The following is a 7633-nucleotide window of genomic DNA, read 5'->3' as shown; positions in this document are numbered from 1 at the left end:
AAATTCATTGTCGGTTGAGTTTCATACGACAAATGACGCCGAAATGTCAACCGAATGTCACTCTAAACATGTCATTAGATCCTTTTAAGTTTCATTTAATTGTTGATGTCACTGTAGTACGGTGGTATAACTTTTCTGTGACGATACCAAAGACCTGAGTTTGAAATTCATTAACATTAAAAAAAATTTATAAATAAAATAAGTTTCTAACCAATGAAGTCAATGATTAGTGAAGAAAGTTAGAAGGATGATCATGTGTTATTTAATAGATCAGATCGATCCAAGTTTTATTTATGCATCACTAGTATAACACGCACGCGATGCGCCTGCCGTCCCATTTCAAGACCTGTAACTCAGTGAACCATTCTTAACACTCCCGCCAACAATTTTTCTGACACCATGGATACACTTAAATCAATACCACCAACTAATTGGTAATTTCCAAAAGAATCACATTGCCTAAGAATTTTCAATATATTCCCATAAACAATCTATATAAACTACCTGGCATACCCAAACCTGAATTTGATAATATCTCATAGTACAAAATTGATAAACAAAAACCAAATGATAATGGCAATATCTCCATAAGCCATATGCCAGCAAATACTGAATACTTTATTTTATCATTTGGCATCCTTAGAAGCATCTACACCTTGCTCTTTTTCAGCAACAATGAACTGTCCCAAACTCACTTGTCCACAACATTAAGCAACTACCAGGTTGTTGAACCATACCGATTACCCGATCTTTCATGTTAGTATTACCGCCTCTAGCTTCTGAACTGCACTCTTGAAGAGAACATAAAAAGGTACGCGTCAATGTCTAGTTTTCTCATATACAGCTATAACTGAAACAAAATAAGAAGTAAATGATAAGGAAAACACACAAATCCTTTTTGTACATCTCAAGTCTTTTTTCCCGGATAATCTGTCAAAATGACATTCAATGTTAGAGAAGAAACACAATGCCAGAAAGCTAATAAACTGAGAATAATTTTGGCTGTATTCGTTTGAGAAGAAAAACAATGCCAGGAAACCAATAAATCTGAGGATAATTTTTGGATGCATTCATAATGTCAAATGCTGATCAAGTAACTTTCCATCCAGACATAAAATTGGGATGGAAAATAAGGAAGACTACAATTTCAGAAGCTGTAAAGACACATGATGAATCTTGTTGTGCAATGTGTCCACCAGATCATCCATGAAAGTCAAATAGCGAGAAACAACTAATTCCTTAACATCAACTCATTTGGCTCGTCATTGACAGTTTACATTTTATAGGACTTAGACAGTTATTAGCTGTTACTGTGGCAGTTCAGGACCTTCAATGTTTTAAAAAATTACAACACTCCGACCTCATACTTAAAAGTACAAACAGATATGCAATCACACATACTCATATGAACTATCAGTAGACTTTCTGTTCATAGAAATTTCAACTTACCACAGACTTGATTGCTACCAACTCAAACGATGCATTTTGCACATCATTAGACTCAACTTCAAAATATTGATATTGAGAAAACATTAGTTCTCAGGTATACAAATCACAATTGGAAACATGTTTCTAACCTTCAACAATTCTATCTCAGATTCTCCCATCATTTCTGCTCACAATTAATCACCACCACGACTCACCGCCAACAACAACCACACTAATTTTCAAAAGCAGACAAACCCATTAATCTTTCATGAACAGGTACATAGAAATATTTGAATAAAACATCAAACAACGATATTTTCTAGGGAATTTACTAAAACAGGTAATGTTGAGAAAGTTAATCCTTGGTAGAGTTAACAACTTAACATGAACTCTGAAATGTACCTGTAACCTTGATCCGATTGCAATTATTTTTTCCCTTTCAAACATTGAATATAAATTTGAAGTGCAAAATTGAAACAATCTGAAGTGTTAATCTGACCTGCTTATAGTAGATGCATCAACTTGAACGGATTACGAAAAGAAATATCTCTAAGTCTGATGTAAGCAATGTGACTATAAAGCTAATGCAAGTTAAAGAGTTGTGCACCTGTGTTTTAAAAATAACAAAAATGATCAACGTACTAAAAACCCAAAACATAATACATATCATCAATGAATTTCACTATCGAATGTGGCTTTTCAACCGAAACAAAATTCTTATAATCAAAACATGAAAATCACTGACATAATACTGTACATTTTTGGTATGGAATGGTCTCAAAATTTATTCTACTAAAGAAGCAGCTACTAAGAAAGACTAAAACACTACGGGAATGAAAACATAATGACGTAGTTATTAAAGAAAGACATAGTTACTGAGGGTGACTGGGTGAGAGAGGTAATAATTAAAGAGAAAATTAGTAGTGGTGTGTTTCAAGATCAAATGATTACATTCGCGGTTTTGCGAGAAGTAGAAAGGGCTGAAATGCTACTCATTCTATTTGATTGTGTCAAATTAACCAAATTATGACTTCACATATATCATGACTTCAAATTAACCAAATTATGGGATGAGCATTACAGAATTGGTAAGCTTACAACTTGTACTGGCTCCGAATCGATTGCGATAAGCAAGACGACATCTTCCTTCAATGCCTTTCTTTCATCGTCTGACATTTTCTCTTGTTTCGCTTTATACTGAGCATTCCGCAATGGCTTTTTTTTTGTCTGCATCACTCTCGGCTTGCTCTACAATTCGAGCTAGCTCCATAAGTCTTAGGCTTCGACGTGATCCATCCACAAACCAAAAAGTTGAAATTCAATTTACTTAGCTATAAATTTGTTGCTTAGTAAAACTGAAATTCTCTTTCTAAGTGAAGTTAAAATCGAAATTGGGAAGATAATAACATTGAAATTATAACTGAAATTATTACAAAACCAAAATTGAATGTTTAATTGTGAGAAGAAAGAAGAAATTTTTACCCAGGTATTTAGGGTTGCAGGTTAGAATATCAATTCCAAACTCTAAGTCTTGGGCTTCGACGTTATTCATCTACAAACCAATCAAATCAAAAAATTTAAATTTAATTTACTTAGCTATAAATTTGTTGTTAGCTTAAACTGAAATTTTGTTTCAATGTGAATTTAAAATCGAAATCGGTAGATAATACAATCGAAGCTATAGTCGAAGGTTTAATTGAAAGGAGAAGAAAGTTTACCTAATCTGGTATTTAGGGTTGCAGGTTAGAACATCAATTCAAAACGCTAAACCTAGGGAAATGAAGAGAAAAGAAGAACGAAGAAGATGGTGGTGGTGGTGGTGGTGATGGCGGTGAAAGAGGATGAAATTGAAGGAGGTAGATGGTGGTGGTGATTTTCTCTGTCTCCTCGCTGGTTTTCTCCCAGAGCTTTAGAATTAAGTTGGAGATGAAACAAAAACACGGTTGGAAGATTGAAGTCGAATATGACCTTGAAGTTCTAAAACATTTACGACAATTTCACACTGAAACAAAAACCCGGAGGGGTATATTTGTAATATCATTGTCGATTGAGATTTTTGGTCACACACCAGAAACACCTCTTTTCTTTATATTAGTAAGATTAGTACCGCCATTCGGCTTGTGTATACACATATAAATTAGTCATTCATTGCAAGGTGGCGAGCAACGGCTTCATTCATGGTAGTTGCCAACTCCATATACTCATGGGGAGGAGGGACATTTTCATTTTCTTTCTCATACTCGACGGACAATTTCACTAAGCAGCTTTGGTCACGTCCTTGTGTAACTATTGGAGTTACGGTGTATGTATACTCTAACTTTGGATACATGCTAGAGATCTCCATCAATGACTTTGACACCAAATTTCCTACTTTCATCGTCCACGACTATAATCTTTTGCTTCAACGTCACCAGTCCCCCATGAGAAGTCCCTAAAAGACATCCCACAATATATAAAAAAATGTTCAAATTGTAATGAGATGATCATAACCTGTTGTATCTATGTAAATTTGGCCGACTAGTACGTAAGGCTATTCTATGACAACTTCAAATATAGTAATGATTTTGTAAGGGACGTGTTGGTTACCCTCTCCTAGAGCTCAGTGTCTTTTGAAGTATATTTATAGAGAGAAGATGAAGAAGACATGAAAAGGAAGACATGGAGTTTGAGAGAGAGAGAGTGGAGCTGGGGGAGGGAGGGAGAGGGAGGATGGGGATTTAACTCGTCTTTGTCAGATCCGATTATTTGGACCTACCGAGTCAAATCATCTCCATCCGATTCAACAAAATCTGATCTCTTGATCATTGCATGCCCCAGATTTGATAAGTGTTTCTCATCTAAATCTCTAGTTTTGATTTCATCTCTTAATTTTTATCTCCTTTTCGGTTTTTGAGGACTTTATTCATCTTGTTTCTGAGGAATTAGTTAAATCCTTCATGTCCGGCTAATTCTCTCTGGCTTACCAGCCATGTAGCCCAATTAACGATGATTGAATCTATTGTAGTATTTGTGTTCTTTATGGCGAGATTTCATCACCCTCATCTTGCTGGGTGTCTTTTAGCTGCAGATTTATCAAGACAGGGCATATACATCTCTTGTTCAAAGCTTTACAGCATACTTTTTGGGGTTTATTCCTTTTTCTAATTGATGAAATCAGGGATTCTTTTCTTTTTCAAAGGTTTAATTTCTTTTGATAAGATTCAATTTTTATTAGTTCAGGGGTCTCAATTGAACCTTTTCCCTATCCTTGCTGCAATCCACCTTTTTTGGCCACTTGATTTCGCATTATGGTTGATTTTAATATATCTGTGAAATTTTAATTGTTGTATTCTTGCCTCTTTTTGGTAGTCAGCTAGTCATACTTGTGCATTTCCATCTTAATCATAATCGTTCATTTCCGTTTCTATTCATTAATATTCATGACCTGCTCTCAAAGTGTTTGTTTCATTGTTTCATAGATCGGGTATTTGTGTTGCTGGCTTTTAATTTTTCCATTTTCTGTCGCCTTGCTTTAGTTTCTCCACTGTGGTTTACCTATTTTGGGGTTATGTCAGATTAATTAAGGTCTGGTGTTTGTGTTTCTTCTTGTAAAATAGTGCGCACCCAGTGGATTGTTGTTCTTGTGTCGTCAGCTCCGTTTCCCCCCCCCTGTTTAGTAACTATTTTGGAGTTTCTTGTCAGACTTTTCTAGTCTGGTGTTGTATTTGGTTTTTGTGGAATAGTTTACTTCGGGTGGTTCTTTCTTAATCGTGGCCAGCAACTCAACTCAAATTCCGACAGTCTAGTGGTTTTCTCTCCTTTGCATCTATCTAAGCAAGTTTTTTTTTTCTTTTGTTTAGTCTTCTCATATTTGAAAGTTCTCCCCCTTTTGGTTTTTTTCCGTTGAAATTTTAAGCTACTTCCGCAGTTTCTTTTAGGACAGTGTCTCCTTGTTGGCCATATATTGCAGCAGCTTTTGATTTTTTCACGTTTAATTTAGGAGCAGTTTTCCCCTCAATTTCTTTATGGTAATCCCCTGGTATTCCCCTTTAAGAGGAAGAAAAAAAAAAGTTATTGCCAACTTGCTGTCAGCAATAGTTTTCACTGAAATAGCTTTTGTTTGACACTATGCCCCTTTATTATACCCAGCAGCTTCTCTTTTTACCTAGCAACAGATGATATTTCGTGACATTTCTCTAATCAAATACTACATTGATTTAATGGTTTGCTTATAGTGGTTCATGGTCGGTAAGCTATGTAATTTTCAGTTACAATTCTCTTTTTCTTTCTATAGTTTATTTACTTTTCACATAATCTAGTTTCTTTTTTTCCGTGTTCGTTAACCAGCGCTCTTTAACCTCTTATACATCTCCAGTATTAGAGGTAGTTCTTCCCTGTTTTCTATCCTCGGCCCGATTTGCAGAGCCTCTCTTTCCCTCTTTCGGTTACTCTTACTCCTTCCCTTTCAACTTCCTAGTAGATTTAGTAGGCTCTTTCTTTATTTCCTGTGGTTTTTTTACATCATGAAAATTCTGTCCTGGAATGTCCAGGGCATAGGTACCCCAATCACAAAGGACCACTTCTCTTTCATTTGCCAAACTTACAATCCAGATATTGTTTTCTTAGCCGAGACAAAAGCTCCACTGTCTCGCATGGATTTATTTTTTAAAAATTCCCCTTTTCATGACTGGTTTATTATTCTTTCCGTGGGATTAGCGAAAGGGTTAGCAATAGCGTGGCACAACAACATAGAAATGAAACTAATATCTGCACAATTTAACGTGTGCCATTTTGAAGCAATTATCGATGATAAAAAATCTTTCATCACATTTGTTTATGGTGCAGTAGACGTTGAAGGAAAAAGTGAACAATGGAATTATATTTCAAATTTGGTTCAACAAGTGGATAAACCCTGAACCTTGATTAGTGATTTTAACATTATTCTTGATACAGACGAAAAGCAAGGGGGAAATAAGGCCAGTTCCAGTGACAAACAAAATATTCTCCAGATTATAGGCTCAATGGGCTTACAAGATGCGGGCTTTGAAGGTGCACTTTTCACATGGTCAAACAACAGAAAAGGAAATGCAAACATTTGCGAAAGAATCAACCGAGCGTTGACTTCCTTTCTTTGGACACAAGTATTCTCAGATACAAAAGTTACTCACTTACCTAGAGTTGGTTCTGATCATACGCCTGTTCTACTAGATACAAAGCCAAAAAAATTGAAACTTTCAAAGCCTTTTAGATGTATCAGATCTTGGCTTTCTCACTCTAGCTTACCCGAAGTAGTTAAAGCTTCTTGGGAATCTCATTCCACCTACTCAACTAATGATAATTTTTCCCTCAAACTCCAACTACTATCTCTGATCTTGCCCGGTGGAACTCGGATATCTTTGGCAATATACATAAAAATATCAGGAACTCAAACAATAAAATTGAGAATATCCATAGAACCGGAAATATTGCCAAAGACATAGATAAGCTTAAGCAGCTTCAAGAAGATCTAGGTAAATGGTACCAGATTAAAAATGACTACTACCATCAGCTGTCGAGAGAGAAATATTTCAATGAATATGACAGAAATACAGAATATTTTCATGCCACTGCCTCCAATAGGAAAAGAATCAACTCCATCAATACCCTTAGAGAACCTTCCGGCTTATGGCTATCGGACAGAGATCAAATATATTCCCTTCTGATTAATCATTTTTCCCAAATGGGCTCATCCCAAAAAAAACAATTGTAACTTTGATCTGTCCAGCATCATAAAACCGTGCATCTCTGAAGAAGAAAATTTATCTCTACTAAAAATTCCCTCAAAAAATGAAATCTGGCCAACTCTCTCCAATATGAATCAATGGGGAGCGCCAGAGTCGGATGGTTTCCAACCAGGTTTTTTTAAAGCCAATTGGGAGGTCTTCGGTCCAAACATTGTCAATTCAGTCCAAGAGTTTTTTAAAACGGGGATACTTGATGAGGACTTGAATTACTCCTTCATAACCCTAATTCCAAAATTTTCAACTCCTCAAACCCCGAGTGATTTTAGGCCAATAAGTCTAAGCGACACCATATACAAACTCATTTCAAAAATTCTCGCAAGCAGATTAAAACCCATCCTCAACAAAATTATCTTCCCTAATCAATCTGCTTTCTTTCCCGGTAGACAAATCACCGACAACATTATAATCGCCCATGAGCTCATCCATTCAAAGAAAACTTCTAA

At 35.8% G+C, this 7633-nt stretch overlaps 1 long non-coding RNA gene across 5 annotated transcripts; it reads right to left on the bottom strand.

Annotated features, from left to right (window-relative positions):
- Window positions 1-428: 428 nt before the first annotated feature.
- Window positions 429-3348, bottom strand: LOC113281766. Of its 5 annotated transcripts, none has more exons than XR_003326354.1 (6): window positions 3147-3348; window positions 2527-2980; window positions 1928-2035; window positions 1578-1660; window positions 890-930; window positions 429-784 (listed from the first exon to the last, which is right to left on the bottom strand). It is a non-coding gene; the product is annotated as an uncharacterized LOC113281766 (long non-coding RNA). The 5 variants fall into 5 exon arrangements; XR_003326351.1 differs by having other exon boundaries at window positions 429-930; window positions 2527-2708; window positions 2911-2980; XR_003326353.1 differs by having other exon boundaries at window positions 429-930; window positions 2527-2676; window positions 2911-2980.
- Between the last annotated feature and the right edge of the window lie 4285 nt (window positions 3349-7633).

Source organism: Papaver somniferum, chromosome 5 (assembly GCF_003573695.1).
Source record: "Papaver somniferum cultivar HN1 chromosome 5, ASM357369v1, whole genome shotgun sequence".
NCBI lineage: Eukaryota > Viridiplantae > Streptophyta > Magnoliopsida > Ranunculales > Papaveraceae > Papaver > Papaver somniferum.
This window is presented reverse-complemented; position numbering and strand designations above follow the sequence as displayed.